At 45.0% G+C, this 16,587-nt stretch overlaps 1 protein-coding gene across 2 annotated transcripts in view; it reads left to right on the top strand.

Annotated features, from left to right (window-relative positions):
• The window catches only part of COLGALT2 (collagen beta(1-O)galactosyltransferase 2), a 47,065-nt gene continuing 30,478 nt past the window's right edge, over window positions 1-16,587 (top strand). Inside the window, exon 1 of one of the 2 annotated variants that reach the window (XM_059854533.1) lies at window positions 1-187. The gene's annotated coding sequence lies outside the window, so the exon portion shown is untranslated. Of the gene's footprint in view, window positions 188-462; window positions 591-16,587 lie in introns of those variants that run through there. The other variant, XM_059854534.1, reaches the window with a different exon arrangement.

The following is a 16,587-nucleotide window of genomic DNA, read 5'->3' as shown; positions in this document are numbered from 1 at the left end:
GGGCCGCCCCCGAGCCGCCCGAGCCGCCCGAGCCGCCGGGGCCCGAGCAGCCCGCGCTGCCCGAGTCGGCGCTGCTGCAGCCCACCGTGCTGCTCGCCATCCTCGCCCGCAACGCCGCGCACACGCTGCCGCACGTCCTGGGATGCATCGAGAGGCTCAGCTACCCCAAGAGCCGCATCGCGCTCTGGTAAGGGCCGGGGCGGCGCGGGGAGAGGAGAGGCGGCTCTGCGGGCTCTGCCGGCTCTGCGGGCGGCGGGACCGGGGCGCGCCGCCCGGGCAGCGCGGAGGGGCGGCGGCTGCGCCCAGCCCAGGAGCCAGGGCTGTGCTGTGGCGGCCGGGGAGAGCTCGGCCCCCGTTCCGCGGTTCCCCCGCGTGTCGGCAGCGCGGTGTCTCTGCCGGGAGCCGCAGGGAGATGAGTTATCCCAGCAAAGCTGGCCTGGAGCCTGGGAACATTCAGCGCCGGAGCATGTGTCCAAATCCGCAGGCACGGAGAGCTCCGGCGGGGAGCGTGGGGCCGCCTCCTGGCTGGTAAATCCCGGGCTTTGTGGAAGCCGCTCGGGATGTTCCAGGGCTGGAGAGCGGCGGACTGGGTAGGTGCTGGTGGGCATTGAAAGGAGCATTGTTGCCAGGCTGGAGGCTGGAAGATGGATTAAAAGATGTATTCAGAAATCGCAGCATGGGGGCAGCTGCGGCGGTCAAACAGGGGTCGGGATGGAGGAATTAGAACAGTTTAGGAACTGGTCAATCTGCCTTTGCAAGGAGACAAAGAAAAAAAATAATGTATTAACCTGACATAAATATTGGGAAGAACAGGATCGCTTGGAAGAACACCAGTTTCTTTTTTCTCTGTAGAGCCTGATCCAAAGTTCGCTGAAGTCCGTGGTGGGATTCCTGTTAACTTAAAAAGTCAACAAAGTTTCATTTTACTTTGAAGGGGCGTGGGGAGGACCTGCCCTCTAGTCACATCACTGAAGTCACATTAAACAGATGTTTCTGTGTGTGCTTCAGTAACATGGTTGTAATTTGTCTCCAAGTACGGGGCTCTGCAGTACGTCAGTGCATGGATCTTATGGGTTTTTTTGTTTGTTCATTTTTTTGGGGTTTTGTTTGTTTGTTTGTTTCCCCCCCTCTTTTCATGTTGCAGGTGTACAAAGCAAGTTGTGCTATCAGGCCAAATTCGGGGTGCCACACAAGTGAGGTGTGGATTCACAAGCCGATGTGTGGCAGTGGGTAAATTCACATTCCTCTCTGTGTAGATCTGTGACTCCTCATTCATTTGTAACAGTAGGAATTTTGCCAGTTGAGATTTCCTCATAGCAGATGTGTATAAAAACAGATATTATCAGACCCCACATGGCCTGTGATTCAGCTGAGCTTGGTGTTTATAAAAACTTGTGGGAGTTGCAAGTGCTGTCCTGATCACCAAAGCAGAGCACATCTCGAAATGCCTTTTGCTGTACAAGTGCAAAGTAAGTTTTATGTGTGTGGGGCGGTTAAGTCCTGCAGATCATTGGTTGGCTCTACAATTTTTTCAGTACATTACTTGTATTATCCTCACTAGACTTAAGGTCTCTGCAATATTGTGTCAAAGTATTGTGGGGACTTACTTTAACCTAGCTTAAAATACTCTAAGGTACTTATAAGAAATCACTCCCTTTTTAAGAGGATTGCACACAGACACAAGGCATGGCTAAGCTGGAAAATCTGCTGATGAAAATGTCAAGATTGATAAAATGAGAGTGACTAAAATTGTCACAGCCACTGGAAGAGAAGTTCTGAGAATGCTCTGAGTTGCCACAGAGAGTGAGATGTACCTGTGGGGTGGCAGTGGTTCCTTGGAGGGGTTGAGTTCTGCTCCTCAATAAGACTTGAGCTTTTCCAGAGCTGGGAATGTTCAGGACACAAAGTACCTACTCAGAGCAAGCTCACATATGATATCTATAAAGTCTCTTGAGAACAAGCGAAACCATTCAGTCCATTTCTGGAAGCATCTTGTGTTTCAGAGTCCTTTCAACAGATGAATGCCAAGATTTACCTGTGTCCCTGTGTTACTGGGATAGCTTGGGGAGGAGGGCAGGGGCGTGGTGTTTGTCATGGACTTGCATTCTTCCATTGCCACTTACATCCTCCTTCAGCATTTTCTTGACTAAGTCAGCATTTTAAAATGCCCCAACATAGATCTTGAGAATGAAAACTAAAACCATAAATCATCTCTCAAGCTCCCATATGCTCTCTGGAGGGCTGAAATTGAACAGTGGATTCCTCTGATGGATTTCTAGGGGGGAAGCTTTATGAGTGACAGTAAAGATGGGTTAAGAGATAATGAATTTGAAGCAGGCACTGAATTTCCTTTGTGTAGTCTGTATCAATTAATCCCAAGCTCTGTTACCCTGATACCGAGCAAAAGATGTGCGCTGGGCAGCCTCGTGTTCCCTTCTTACCTTTGGTCTTAATTATGACTTAGTTCTGAAAGTGATTGTGAGCAGCCTCGGGAGGACTTGCCGGCTCCTAATGAGCCGAGCAGGCCATTTGGTCTGGGGCCAGCTGGCACGGCGAGCCATGGCCGTGCACTTAAACCCTTCCTTCCCTCCTCGATTCCCTCCCGGGAATCAGGAAATGCATCCGAGCTGCTCCTGGGCCGCTCCCTGGCCTGCGTTAACCCCGGCTGTCCTTGCCGGGGACAGCAGACCGGGTCATCCCGGGATTGTGCTGTGACTTCAGCTGAGAATTTCTGTGGGACAGCTCGGGTTTCTGTGCTGGCCCTGCACAGAACTTGGCCATCGGTGGCCTGGGAGCCTTTGGAGCCGGCCAGCCCAGCGGGAATGGCAGTCTCCTGCTTTGGCCACAGAACCCGATCTGGTCCCATGTCACCACGGAGGTGCAGCGCTGAAGGGAGCAGCTGTCCCTTCTTGTGGGGGAGGAAGGGTCACAGCTGTCCCCTCCGAGTGCCCAGATACCCAGCACTGTGGGGAATGGGCTGGGGCCCACAGCAGGAGAGAGCCTAGAGAGAAAACCTGGCTGTGGGACCCAAGTGCCACAGCAGGAGAGAGCCTAAAGAGAAAACCTGGCTGTGGGACCCAAGTGTCACAGCAGGAGAGAGCCTAAAGAGAAAACCTGGCTGTGGGACCCAAGTGTCACAGCAGGAGAGAGCCTAAAGAGAAAACCTGGCTGTGGGACCCAAGTGTCACAGCAGGAGAGAGCCTAGAGAGAAAACCTGGCTGTGGGACCCAAGTGTCACAGAATGAGAGAGCCTAGAGGGAAAACCTGGCTGTGGGACCCAAGTGCCACAGCAGGAGAGAGCCTAGAGGGAAAACCTGGCTGTGGGACCCAAGTGTCACAGCAGGAGAGAGCCTAGGGAGAAAACCTGGCTGTGGGACCCAAGTGTCACAGAACGAGAGAGCCTAGGGAGAAAAGCTGGCTGTGGGACCCAAGTGCAGCATTTTTATAGCCACAAAGGTTCCTCTGATGTGCTGCTCGTGTGGCTGAGCTTCTCCCAGAGCTCCCTGTGCTCCCAGCCCAGCTGGGAAACTTGCAGGGAAAGCGTTCAGCATTGTTCATGCTGGGCTTGGAGAACCACAAAGGGAGGGAAAGAGATCTTTATCTTGGACAAAAATGACCCACAAGTTACACAGTCAGTGTGCCCCAACCCTCTTTTTTTTTAGTGGTCGAGGTTGTGGGTTTTGTTTTGAGCTTTATCAATGCTGAGTGTTTATCTGAGATTGGTCAGTTACAGTACAGAGTGTTTGCTTGTCAGGAAGGTTCCTCTTGGCTGCAATAGACAGCCTTTCAAAAGTGTGTGTATTCAGCAGTTTATCACATTGCCTTACACTTTCCTTAGTCTCAGATTAAGTGATGGTATAGCAAGGAAAGTTCCCTGTAATTTCACCTTCTGCTTCATTCCTAGTGGGTCATCTGCTCTCTCCTCTCTTAGTAACCTGGGGATGGAATGCCTGCATAAATGAGTTGGTGCTTTGGGGCAGTAATTAGGTCCTTTTGTGCTTGAAAATCTGCTTTGGTGATCAGAGTATGCTTATATTTCAGAAATGATAATGTGAACAATAGTGAGCCAGGTGGAAAGATGGGATAAATCCCAGCTGAGAGATGAATGGATGTACTGTAACACAGCTCCAGTGAGGAAAGAGTTTCAACTTAAAAGAACTGGTTGAAGCTAAAAATAGAAGCTGATGAGATCAGTGTAATAATTGTATTTCATAATTATGTATTATTAGACTGGAACTAGCTGATGATATCTGAGCATTTTCTTATTCTTTTGTGGTTAACTTTTCAATTGTGGAAAAAATCCACAAAGAGGGCAAACTCCAATGAGATGCAGGGATCATTTAAAACTTTAATGGCTGTGATTACTCTCAGGGAAATGTTGGCTTTCAAACACCCTGTGTTTTCTGTCCTTGTCTCCATTTCAGCAACAAGGTCACTTTAATCTTCATGGTCATTATTAGTCACTTAGGAATGCTGACATTCCAGTCTGCTGGCTCTGCCTCTCCTGCTTCTGTCCACTGGTGTTTTGCATCCAGTTCAGATATGCTCACCTGTGCTGTGACTTCCATGTGGCAATATTAAAACATAGGTTTTACAAATTAACTGACTTCTCACTTGAAAAAGTCAATTTCACTTGTACTTGCCTTGTCATTTAAACTTTAGTGGGATTTAGTTTCCCATTTGTATTTGTAGATACTTTACATTTATTTATGATGTAGCTTTAATAACAGTCATAGACTAAGAGGGGGCAAGAGTGAGATGGGATTTGCACAGCTTTGGAATTGCAATTAAGGTAACCTTCCTGTTGTGCAAGATGTTGCAGAGAGCCTTTCTGCCAGAGAACTTGTATTTAGATGACTGCATCAGAAGAAAGAATAGGAGTAAATACTTCCAATTTCCAGCTGGGGAAATAGGGGTAGAAGGGTAAAGTAACCTACATGAGATTGTTGAATTTATCAAGACTGGATATAGAAGAATCAAGAATTGTCAGTTATAAATACTTCCCTTACCAAGGTCATTTTTACACCAAGATGCAGAAAAATTATATAAAAATGGAAAACCAGGGAAGGATAAAGAACTGTTCCCATCCCAATATCCATAATCACTTTTTTTTTTGTCCTTTGGTTTTCTCTCCCTCATCTCAGTCTTGGCAAACTGAAGCAAATGGCATCATGAAATTACTCAGTAGAAACATTTGAAGGGAAGTCAGAAATTGCTGCTGTGTCTTGCTGAGGTCTGCATAGCAAGACACAAACCACTCTTCAGCTAAAAACTGTGCAGTTCTGCAGAGAAGCCGTAAAAGAGGCGTGAGCTGTGTGATGGCAATGTGAGGGTAGCAGGAGTTTCTTTATTTTTCCCTGCTGTGGTCACAAATTGCCAGATTCTGATGCTTTTTTGATGATATGATGATACTAAAGACCATCTTGTCCCACACTTTATGTTGGGGTCTAGTAGACAGCAGTGTGAATATTGGGATTACAGAAAAAAGGCAAAAATAATTTGTTATCACCATAAAATGAATAAATAGCCCTCCAGAGGTACTGGGATAATACCATAAAATTGATATCTTAAAATGTGTAGGAGTTCTGTGACAGTAGTGAGCATAGTACATAGTGTGTGTTTGTTTAATCATTTTTTATACCTGAATTCTGCATGGTCTGTATCTCTGAAAATGCAGCCATTTATTTTGGCTGCTGTCTTTTGGCACCCACCTTTTGAGACAGGGTTCTACCCTGTTGTCTGTGTGTCTGTCCCTTGTGTCATAGGCTGCCTGGTGCCTTGTAGTGCAGGCTGTGGGTTTAGAGACTGGAATCCAATAAAATAATCTGTTGCCCAAAAGAAACAGCAGGCAGAGTTCAGTAGCAGAGGCTGTTGTTTATGATAAGCATTTGATTATTTTCAAAGGTCAGGAAGATGTAGTTTTCAAGCTTTTTTTGTCTCTTTTCATCTGTACAAAGTACAGATGAAAAGACCTCAAGGAGTCATCTAGTTCATTCCTGCCCAGGGCAGGGTCCTACTCCATCCCTTCCTTGTCTTTCCTACAGGGTTGGGATTCCTCATCCAGTCCAGGCTGCCCAGGTTTGTGCACTGACCTGCCTTTTGAACCACCTTTAGCTGTGGGGCAGGTGGGAGGCAGCTGTGGGTCCAAGGACCAGCTGCAACCAATATTGACTGTTGAGTGCTCCTATTAATTTGCCCCTTTTCAAAAAAAAAAAAAAAAAAAAAAAAAAAAAAAAAAAAAAAAAAAAAAGTCAATTTCACTTGTACTTGGCACACCAGGTATTTCAGGTATTTCAGCTCCTCATTTCTGGTGAATTTGGGAGTAGGGATGAGTTAGGTCTGATCCAGGGGTAACCTGTCCAATTCCTGCTGTTATCCTCATGTTACAGGGACAGAGCCCTCTCCCCCTCCCCAGTGCTTCTCCAGCTGAGCTAATGCATGGATCTCCTGGGATGGTTAGTGCTGGAATGCACCTCCAAAGGTTGGCTGCTCCCAAAGCCAGCTCTGGTGAAGGCAGAGCACTGTTTCAGTTCAGGTTTTAATGTCCCTAGGGATGGGGACTCTGCAATTCCTGGGCAGCCTGTCACTGTCAAGGACTGTCCTGGAAATTCATGTAGGCTGAGGGTAGCAGACCTTTGGGATAAAGGCTGTTGTTCCACCCACTTTTTCTCCTTTTTCTTTCCAATTTTCTGTTAAATGGAACTCATAATCTTTTCAGAAAGCTGCCTGATCACTGCCCATCAGATTGCTGAGGAAGGGACCCCAGGTGTCTGAGTGCAGCTGGAGAGGGGTCAGTCCCTGGGAGGTTTGGCAGGGCCCTTCCTGAGGAGACCAAAGCAGGGATTTGTGCTGAGCCAGAGATGGAAGGGCTTTTTTGATCTCTTACGTAAATTATCACATACCTGCAATTATTTATCTGAGTCCCCTGGGACTAAAAGTCTTCCTGCATTGGGTCAAGATTCTCTAAAACCAGATCTGTGATGCAGATGGCGTGCAGAACATGGCCCAGCACTGCTGCCATCTCTCATCCCAGGAGGCTCATCTGGGCTACAGGGAGGAGGGAGGACCGAGGTGATGTGGGGTGCTGTCTGTCAGAACCTGGAATTTCCTTCCTGTGGCATGATGTCTCAGACTTGGTATTATTGCAGTCTATTTCTGTGCATCTCATTTCCTTTATTCTGGTCAACCATTGTGCATGTTGATGGTGCTTATGGCCAAGGGTGGATTACAGCTAAATGGGACCCACATGCACCAAAATTTCAGGGTAAAGAAAGACAGGAATCAAAAAACTTTTGGTGTTCTCTGATGAAGTGGATTTTTTGCCCTCTTCTGTAGAATGCTCAGCTCCTTCATACAGGCATGTGGCACTGCTAATAAATTCATCAATTAAGAAAAACATATTCTTTTTTCCCTTTTTTTTTTTTTTTTTTGGGCGGTACAATTTGCCTCATACAGTGTCTGAATCCAGATTTTAAGCATGAAATGATTAGTTTTGGTTGCATGTGAAGGGACATGCATTTGTCTATATATCTATATCTGGTGTCCTTGGGCCAGAGCACTTTTGTTACTGTAAAATGATGCCAGTATTCTTTCTGGAAAAGTTGACAGGAGAGTAATAACAACATGTTGACTTTAAACTTTATCCATGTGATTATGGATCTGGTATATACTTTCAAATGAAGTTCAGTCATTAAAGTTTTATGTGAACCACTTAGCTTGTGATAAAGTTCTGCAACAGAACACATTGTTCCTCCTCTTGACACGATGTGGCACTGCTAAAAAACAGCTAAATTTTGTACTAGAGACTGAATTCACTGCAGAGGACTGAAATTATGCTAATGGCCTATAAAGCAGAATTTCTTGTATTTCTTTGGGAGAAGTGGTTGCTTATTTGAGGTAGCTGTTAGACATTTTGGGAAGTGAAACCTTACTCAGAAGTGAAGGCTGCTTTCATTATGACCAACTGTTTAAGTAGTCAGTGTGTTTTTTCCCCTTTCTAATGTGTTACTAACTGTAGAATCAGGAAAAACTGAGCATGAAAGCTGATAGTGTTGTTTTGGGAATATGCCTTCACCAAACTCTGTCCTTGCTCTTTTTCCAGGCATTTATTAAAACATAGATGTTGATGATATCTTTGTATCATCTGTAGTGCCTGAGTGGTTGTAATACATGGAATAAACAGATTTTCCAGCTATTTCTTTCTGTCTGGATGGACTGATAGGAATGGCACACCTGTTATAAGCAGATCTTGATCTGGAGCAGGATTTTGATGCTGTCCCCCTGGAGCTCATGAGGATCTAAATTGATGCTGAAGCAGAAGACAGTGGGAGTCCGTGTGGCACTACAATGCCATGGTAGGGCTCATTTAAGCTTTTTCACATTAGTTTTGTAAGGCTTCAGCTCCAAAAGAGAATTGTTTGTTGGATTTTTTGTTTTGTTTTGTTTTAAAAAGATTTTTTCCTGTAAGGAAGAAAAACATTATTTATAATTATGCTTTTTCTCTCCTTTCCTCACACAGAGTACAGGCTTCCCTTGATTCTAAAAGGATTGCTTGCTTAGTTTTGCACTTTGATCTCTCTGCAGAGGGAAGGTTATGTGTGGCTGCAGCCTGGTTTGAATTTTGCCCAGTGGCAACAGTGAGGTTGTATTACCTGTGAAGGGTTATTTTATATCCTGAAGCTGGTTGCAGGTGCTTATCTCTTCAGTTAGCAGGCCAGAACCTTCAGTTAGCAGCTCAGCATCTGCTCTTAAAATGGGTGCTGCATTGTACCTGTGGGGCTAGAATGAGAATTTAAGGTTAAATTCTCCCTTTGAGTTTTCCTCAGTACTTTCAGTCATTTTTGTAAAGTACTTGGGAAAATTCAAGGTCAGGTTGGATGGAGCTCTGAGCAACCTGGTCTGGTTGAAGATGTCTCTCTTCATTGCAGAGAGGTTGGACTGGGTGGCATTTAAAGGATCCTTCTCACCCAAACCATTTCAGGATTGGAGGAGAAGGCTGTTTTCCAGCATTCCTACTTTGAACTGCTAATTGTGACAAGGAAGGTAAATGTTAAAACTCTGACAAATGCAAACCCTTTGTTGTGGTTTTTTTTGGTTGGTTAGTTGGTTGATTTTTTTTTTTTCCTCTGGTTTTTAGCTCAAACATATGAATTATTCCCTACCAGACTAGACTTCAGCCAAATGAACTTAAGTCCTGTAGTTGGACTGCTGTATCATTGGTTAACCAAAAGCCTGCTTCAGGCAAGTCATAAAAAGATGTTAGCTTGGACATGTGATTTTGGACAGAAGAAGCTGCCAGAAGCTGCCAGCTCTGTCCCCACAGTTTCTGTCTAGGAGGCAAAGAGGAACATGACCCGTGGAGCTTTGCAGCAAGACTCTTCTCTGTCCATCAATTATCCCCAGTTCATGTGAGGAAGCAGGAATGTTACATCCTCTTTGCATCAAAAAGAGAGGCAGAAAAACAAACTGTGTGAGTGAGATGGAAACATGTTTTCAGAGCAGGTGCTGAGCTCTGTGCTTGGCTGCACTGCTCCAGGGAGCTGTTTTGCCTTTTCCTTGGGGTGTCCAGGAGTGTGTCCTTAATGCTGGGAGCCCCCCTTGTAGTTCATTGAGGCTGTGTTTTTACCCTTGCAAATTCTTCTTTTAAAAAGACAATAAGTACATTCCTTTAGTCTAACCAGAACTTGCAATTAACACCATAACTCATAAAGACAATGGCAAAAATATTTACAGTTCAGTGAAAAGCACAGCAGTTACAGGCAAAAGTCACTACACTAGGCTGGCAAAAATCCTAATTAAAAAAAAAGATGTTGAAATATATGTCAGCATAAGAACTGCATGATTAGGGTAAAGATTTGTGTTTTCATTTTGGAAAAACAGTAAAAGGCAAGCTCTTTTTCTTTTCTGTAAACTGAAGGATTAAAAGGAGTTCTAGTGTCTTCAGGAACTGCTGGCCTGCATTTTATTTCTCCTTAATTCTTGGCTACAGTTGGTTAGAATTACCAGTGGGAGAAATAGCTGGAATAGCTTTCAGGTTTGGAAATCTTAAGTATTCAAGGATCTGTTTTACTGGTGGGTTGTACAGGCTTGAAAAGTCAGGAGGAGGAGTGGTGTCAGTAGGGAGCAAGGTGGGATAATCTCCTGTGCTATGGACAGGATCCCTTGCTGCCTGAGGGATTACAGTGAAGTTAGGTCTTGGGAGTGGGAAGACTTTGAGAGCTCCAGTCACTTCTGCAGATCCTACAGATGGAGAAAAGGGCTGATGGTGGTGGAGTGTCTGACATGACCTTGTGATGCCCCTGGATTGAACTGGGGTTCCTTGGAGGGTTGTGGTAAGGAGTAAGATTTGGAGATGTTAAGTTTCTGGTGGATTCTGTGTGCTGGTAGAGTTGGGAAGCAAATTGGTGTTGACTTGGCTGGGATGGCATTTTTCTCGCTCAGCATGTGCAGAGGGTTTCTGGAAGTCCTTTACCTAGAGTGTACTGCACTTTCAGTGCCTGGAACTCCATAGCCTCTCTAGTTTGGCTTGGCTCCAGCTCCTTCACCCCTTTCAGATGGGAGGGGGATGTTGGTAGAGATGAATCCTTTCTGTCCATTTTGCTACACAGGACAACTTAGTTGATAGTTGGGGCTGGGAGTTCCAAGCTGCTGTAGACTGAGATATGAGCAGGTTATTCAAGCCCAGGAGGTTTAGAAAAGCCAGCTGCTGGTAGGGACCAGGCACTGCATGTGCACTGTGCCATTTGTATCTGGTTTAGCACAACCAGTTCTTGCAACAACAGAGCAGTAGCCCAGTACTGTGCTCATTTTTCCCAGTCTGACTCCCTTAGCATTACTTGACTACTCCCATGAATCAGTCTCTGGATGCTGCTGGTGTTTGCTCCAGATGATATGTGCTCCTTCAGTACAAAGCTCTGGATGGAGTTTCCATTTATTTGTCTCTGAGATGGGCGCCATGGTTTTGGAGGAGCCTACCCAGCCTCTTCTAAATTGGTTGGTAAAGAATAATAATTGCTTTTGGGTCTTTTTCCTCCTCAAATATTTTCTTCCTCCGGCTCTGGCTGTCAGAGACTATGGTTGCACTCATTTTTCAAAACACCAGTCTGAAATAAGTTCAGTGTGTGTGACTGGAATATGAAAATGTCACTGGTGCTAAATACTGTCTCTTAATTTATGATTTCTTTTAAATTCAGGTTTTTTTTTTTTGCTTGAAGCAGGATTTAAATGGAAATTATCATATATAATTTTAAATGGACATTAAGTTACTGAGTGTGTTTGTTGTACCTGTTTTATCACTCCTAACATACTCCCCCTTCTCCCTTTATTTCTCACACAAACAAGTTATTGCTTCCACAAAAGCTCTTGTCAATGAGATGTTTTTTCAGACTAGTGAGCTCATGGCTGTCTGCTGGCAGAACTCTGCTCTGACTTAATACAAACGAAGGCTGCTGCCAGGATTTTTTGGCTAATACCTGAACCTTGAAGGAAGCTCTGTTTCACAGAGCAAGAATTGAGCTGCTGTCAGTGGTGCTTCCAGCAGTCTTGCCTACAAACTTCCCATCTGGATTTTTGGATGAGCCAGTCTTTGTATATGTGGTGCAGATTTAAGGGGGGAGGAATATATGTTCAGGGCTAGGCTGGGCCTAAGCAGGAGTTTCTTTTCTGCACTCACCAATTCATTGTGCAGTGATGTTGGTTGACTCCAGCTACCTGTGGAGTGCTTCAGTCACCTCCAGGTTTGCTCTGTTGCACTTTTGCAAGGTGCAGAACTTGTTGCTCATGGAGTGTGGGGATCAGAATGACAGGTGACAGCCAGAATAAAGTCAGTGTCCCACAGAAATGTGCTTCAGGTCTTTTACCTCTCCAATAGAGTGAGGTCTCCAAGGAGAAGTGATGGTGTGTTACATCTCCCAGCAGGAATTGCCCACCTGGCAAAGCTGACCAGGCTCCTGTAGCTCCTGCAGATGTGTGGCTTGTTGGGTGCTACAAGGACACCTTTGGGATAACCCAGAGGTTAAGGAAAACATCTGGTTCCAATAGTTTGGACACACAGCTGGACCAAACCTCCAGCCTTTCCTCAGGTAAATATATTTATTCCAGGTCTGCTGACCCAACAGAGGTATATTTCTTCCAGTTCTATGCTGGCATAGAAATTAAGAATATACTTGGAAGAAACCAAAATAAAGGGCCCAAACCCCTAGACTGCAGCTAATTAGATCTTGTATTGAGTTACATGATCTGAAGTGGTTAATGAAACTCTTTAAAACCAGAGTTCTACCCAACTGCAGCCACTGGTAAGCTGGCAGAAGTTTAAGAGCAGAATGATTTCTCAAAGGAGACAGAACCATCCTCTGCTTTTCCATGAACTATCTTTATTTTGTGTATTTAAGGAATCCCTCTAGTGGCCTGGTACTTCTAGGATATATCAGCTGCTCCCTTGCAAGCTGATGTTGCACATCAGTTGCTGCTATTGTATGGATTTGAGATGGAGCTATTGAGGGATTATTTGAAAGGCTTTAGAAGAAGGATCTGAGATAGTTTCAGATGAAAATATTTTTTTTTAAGTGCTGGGGTTTTGGGGTTTTGTTTGTTTGTTTGTTTGGGTTGGGGTTTGGTGGGATTTTTTTCAGTGAGTTTTTTGTTTGAGTTGTTTTTTGGGAGGTTTTTGTGAGTTTTTTGTTTTGTTGGGGTTTTTTTGAGTCAAGCAGGTGATAATAAATCTTTGAATTCCATATGGGGCCATTAGCCTGCACTGTGCAGTAGATCATACTAAATGATCTATTGAACGTAATTCCCAAGAAACTTAATAGCTTCAGCAAGTAAAGCAAGCCATTAGGTTTCAGTTTATCTGCTGATACATCACATCTCTGTGTAAGCCCCAAAGTCTTCAAAGACAGTCATGTTATTTTGTCTGTGGGTGCATATTTTGTAGTATCGAAGAAGTGGCATGTTATCTGCTCTTCCCTGTGCAGTGCTGGGATTGGGGTTAGGATGGTGTTTACCCCTGGCAAAGGGAGAGCCTGGGACTGGATTCCTGCATGCTCAGCAGAGGGACTGTGGGTTCCTTGAAGCTGGACATTCTCCGCTCTTTCGTTCCTCCCACAGCAATGCCTTGTTTGCTGAGGTATTCCAAAAATTCAGTTTTCCAGCCTTTGCAATTGCCTCAGAGCTCCAGGGAGCTGAGATGTCCAGGCCTGGGAATGCTGCTGGACAAGTGCTGCGATGCATGCCAGGGCTCCTGGGCCAGAGCATGTCCCTGACATGTCCTTGTCCCCTCAGGGAACAGTCAAGTCCAACACCTGCAGGTGTGCTGGGGCTGGAATGATCTTTATCTCATGCATTTCATCCCCTGGAATGGAGATAGCTAAGATGGGAATCTTTCCCATTGGAAAACAGCATGGTTAGGAGCCATGCTCTGCAGAATAAAGGCGCATGTGCATTTTTCAGGGCTTCCAGTTACCCAATTTCCTAGGAATTGGCTACTGAAAGACCTAAGTGCCCATTTCCTCTCTTTATTTACATCCAGACAGTGATGGGGGAAAAAACTACCTATCCTCAAACTGTGCATTTGTGGTCAGGATTAAACCTTTAAGAGATAAATTGTGCATTTGCATTCTTTTCCACACCTCACTTGCTGATGCAGCCTTCAGTGCTTGGCTCTCCCAGAGATTTGCCTGGCTTCAGTGGGTGCTCCCTGGAATTTGTCCCTCTCCAGTGACTGCTCCCTGAAATCCATAAAGAGAACAGACCAGCAGATGGGAGAGTTGTGATGCTGTGTCGTGCAGAAGAAGCAATCCCATCCACCAAGTGTCCCTCTGATTCCATGATCCAGTTTCCTTAGCTGGGGATGGGAAATGCACAGCATTACTTACAGAGGGCTGCAGAGCCTTTAGCTTACAAGATTAAAGACCTCACTGTTTTTCTTTGTCTTCTCTTTAGCATTAAGTCAGCCATCAGCACAGCACCAGTTTTCCATCACTGTGAGTCCAGTCAGTCTTTTCCAAGAGGCAGTGTGTTCTGAGCCTGGCATCTGTAGTGTGTCCTGTGTGCTGACCCCACAGCAGCCATGTGTGCAGCACATGTGTGTCCATAGGAGAAGCCCTGTGGATTTCTGTATCCCTGAGTGAAATGTGAGATCACCAATTGAAGAGATTAAGATCCAGAAATTTTAGCTAGTCCAAAGTGTTTGGAATTTAAAGTAGAAATACTTTGTTTTTAATTTTTTTTTCTTTTCTCCAGTACTAGTATTTCACTGCTCTAAAACTCTAAACCCTCAAAATCAGGGACCTCATATCAGAAAACCCAGAGTGGTTTTTTTTTTTTTCAGTGCTGGAGGCGAAATACTTGGACGGGAAGAGAGATTTTGTCTGTGAGTTTGTGAGTTTCTTAAAAGCAACACAGAGAAAAAGTTGTTCTTGATATTGGTCACAAATTTATCACTAGTCTGACAAGTACTCTGTGAATGCACTAAGTAAACTGCTCTACAAAAGCTGAATATCTGTAGTCTATTTCAGTGTATATTTTGGAAGGAATGTTAGCTTATTTTATCATTCCTGGCCCTGACACCCACTCCTTTTTTTGTGACTTGGGAAAATCCATTAATCTTTTTGGTTTTGTTTCTCTTTCTGTAAAGTGAAGCTACAATGCTGCCTCAGTGCAAGGTTGGGACCCTTGCTGTGGGTTTGGGCTTGGCCTCTGACCTCTGTGATTCACATCACCTCATTGCCAGGGATACATTGCAGATAAGCACACCTAGCCATTCAAAGCAAGAACACAGTAAAATCTATCAGGAAAAAACTTCAGATTATTTTAATTGATGAATTCATTATTTCATCCTAGCAGAGTGGTGTTTGTTGTGTTTTCCCTCTCCCCTTATTCAGAATCCTGTCAGCATGTGAGGTTGTCACCTTTTCAGCTGTTTCTTCATCGGAAATAGGATGGGCAAAATTACATCCAGGAAAACTCTCTACTTCATCTGTAAAGGTTGAATATATTTTTCCCTGCTTGGCTGCAGTAGTTGTTTTTCTATTCTCTTAATTATGTATAAAACATGTTCAGCCATTTGCCAGCAAATATGATGTAATCCATTTATTTTCAAGCAGTGTACCATTCCATGCAATTCAGAGAACCTCTGTTTTCCAGGGTAACTGGCTACTTCAGGAAAATTAGACCAGAATTATGAAGTCTCAAGTTCCATGCTGGCTTCAGCAAAGTCTAACTCTAAAATAACTCACTGATGACTGTAAGTGTTAGTTTAGTGTTGGTGAAAGCAAAGTTTGGCTTAAATTCCTTTATGCCAAGGGAAGCCTGTGCCAGGGAGAGAGTAATGAAACCTGCTGTGTTTGTGTGCTGTGAATTTGCAGTGGAGCAGGGGAAATGTCTGGTCTGATGGTAAATATTTTTTACTGTAGGTGTGTCTTGTAGGTTCACAGGGATGGTGCTTTGGTTGGGTTATTAAGCTGCTGATTCTGAGAGGGAAGAGCTGGTCAGATCTCCAGTGTTAGCACTTCAGTTCTGCTTTTTCATTGCTGATTGATCCCAGGATGTGGGAGGTTAAATGAGTTTTGTTTTCTGTCTCGGTTACTTTTCATGGGTCTTCTCTGAAGCTCTGATGATCCTTGAAAAGGCAAAAATCTGATATTCCTGGGTCTGTGACTAACTTGGGTGCTTTATCCTCTGGCTGTGCAACTTTGTGGAGTGTGACAAGTGGAACAAACTGCACCCTGGGCATCACCCTGGCTGGTGCCTCACACAACCTCTGCCTGCTTGGGTGGTGAGGGGACCCTGCTTTGTGCAGGTGGTGAAGAGGAAGGTCTGCAAATTGCTTGGAAGATGGTCACAGAGGGGAGGTCAGGCCCCCAACATCAAACTCGGTTTGACAGTGCAGTGAAGATGTGATGTGGTGAAGAGCCTGAGCTTCCTGCAGGCATTGAAGTGCTTGGAAACAGGGTCTGAATTAAGTCCACAGAGAGGGCATGAGTCATCCCTAAAGCCTGGCTGGTGAGTGCAATGTTATGTAAGATCATAGAAAGTAACCTTCAAGCTCATCCAGTGCCACCCCCTGCCACAGATGGGGACACCTTCCACTGTCCCAGGTTTCTCCAACTGTCCCAGGTTTCTCCAACTGTCCAACCTGGCCTTGGACACTGCCAGGAATCCAGGGGCAGCCACAGCTTCTCTGGGCACCCTGTGCCAGGGCCTCACCATCCTCACAGGGAACAATTCCCTCCCAGTATCCCATCTAACCCTGCTCTCTGGCAGTGGGAAGCCATTCCCTGTGTGCTGTCACTCCAGGCCCTTGTTCATTCTCCGGCTCTTTTGTAGGTGTGCTCCACTTCAATGTCAGCCTGGCTCCTCCTGTGGTTATCCTGTGAATTGGGAAATTCACCTCTTCCCTGCTGTAGAGGTAACAGCTCTGCAGCCATTTGCCATTTTATCATTCAGAGACAGTGACAAATCAGTTGGAACTATGCTGAGCATTTGATTCATTTATTTTTACTTTTCTTGCATTGCCTTTTCTGTATGGTTCTTTTAAATATTAATACAAACTGCAAAGCTGGTGCATGTGCCTTGACTTAAAGATAGATT

The sequence above is a fragment of the Haemorhous mexicanus genome, chromosome 9 (genome assembly GCF_027477595.1).
Source record: "Haemorhous mexicanus isolate bHaeMex1 chromosome 9, bHaeMex1.pri, whole genome shotgun sequence".
Taxonomy (NCBI): Eukaryota; Metazoa; Chordata; class Aves; order Passeriformes; family Fringillidae; genus Haemorhous; species Haemorhous mexicanus.
Note: the sequence above shows the minus strand (reverse complement) of the source record. Positions and strands in the feature narration are given on the sequence as shown.